A 1,555-nucleotide genomic window follows, 5' to 3' on the forward strand; every position below is an offset into this window, starting at 1 on the left:
CCAGCGCGTGGCCCTCCCAGGGCTCCCGCCCGCGGCCTCTTCTGTTTCTGTCGCTGGTGCCTGGGACGCTCCCATCCGAGCATGAGGCCGGGTGGCCAGCACCGCAGGCGGCACTTCAGACGGGAGTAGGGTTAGTGTAGACGAGGCTCTTTAAGAACAGCGCCCGTGTACACCCTGCACGGAGCTGGGGTTAACCCCCCTCGTCCCCGCAGGACACACCGGACTGTGTGCGCCGTGCGGTGAGAGAGGACAGGCCCGTCCAAGGTGAACGCACCCCTAGCCCAGGGGAGAGAGGACAGGCCCGTCCAAGGTGAACGCACCCCTAGCCCAGGGGAGAGAGGACAGGCCCGTCCAAGGTGAACGCACCCCTAGCCCAGGGGAGAGAGGACAGGCCCGTCCAAGGTGAACGCACCCCTAGCCCAGGGGAGAGAGGACAGGCCCGTCCAAGGTGAACGCACCCCTAGCCCAGGGGAGAGAGGACAGGCCCGTCCAAGGTGAACGCACCCCTAGCCCAGGGGAGAGAGGACAGGGCCGTCCAAGGTGAACGCACCCCTAGCCCAGGGGAGAGAGGACAGGGCCGTCCAAGGTGAACGCACCCCTAGCCCAGGGGAGAGAGGACAGGGCCGTCCAAGGTGAACGCACCCCTAGTCCAGGGGAGAGAGGACAGGGCCGTCCAAGGTGAACGCACCCCTAGCCCAGGGGAGAGAGGACAGGCCCGTCCTCACGGCCTGAGGGCCTGCTCAGCGCTGCTTGACCGCTCCTCTCAGCAGCACCTCCAGCCGCCTTTCAGATAAAGCACGGAAAGCCTTAGAGCAGGGCTCAGCCCGGCCGGCCTGCTCAGGGCTGAGCATCAGTCTATGACTAGGAGGTCACGGTTTGATTCCCGGTCAGGGCACAGGCCCGGGTTATCGGCTCCATCCCCCGTGGGGGGTGTGCAGAAGGCAGCCGATCCATGACTCTCTCTCATCATTGATGTTTCTCTCTCTCTCTCTCTTCCTCTCTGAAATCAATAATAATAATAATAATAATAATAATAGAATGGGTTTAGACATATTTCAAAATTAACATCAAGCCTGGTTTGGCTCAGTGGATAGCGTCTTGGCCTGCGGACCAAAGGGTCCTGGGTTCGATTCTGGTCAAGGGCATGTACCTTGCTTGCAGGCTCCTCCCTGGCCCGGGCCCTGGTCGGGGCTCATGCAGGAGGCAACCAGTCAATGTGTTTCTTTCACGTGGATATTTCTCTCTGTCTTTCCCTCTCTCCCTCTCTCCCTAAAAATCAATGGAAAAATGCCCTCGGGTGAGGATTACCAACAACAGACAATTAACATCAAGCTCTTGCGGAATAAATGGTCAAGTGCCGTTAATGGGAGACGCCTGCATGTAACGCCTGTATTTTTCCTCGGGGTTGAGAACAACACGGCCTGAGAGCCAAGAAAGGTGACAAGTTTTCCTGTTGGAGAAACTGTAGGAGCGGAATGTGAACACCGAGAAGCAGCTTTGGCAGGGAGCGTGTGGGCGGCTGCGGGCTGCTGCCAGCCGGGCCAGCCAGCTGACC

The sequence above is a fragment of the Myotis brandtii genome, unplaced genomic scaffold, assembly GCF_000412655.1.
Source record: "Myotis brandtii unplaced genomic scaffold, ASM41265v1 scaffold1077, whole genome shotgun sequence".
In the NCBI taxonomy this organism is placed as follows: domain Eukaryota; kingdom Metazoa; phylum Chordata; class Mammalia; order Chiroptera; family Vespertilionidae; genus Myotis; species Myotis brandtii.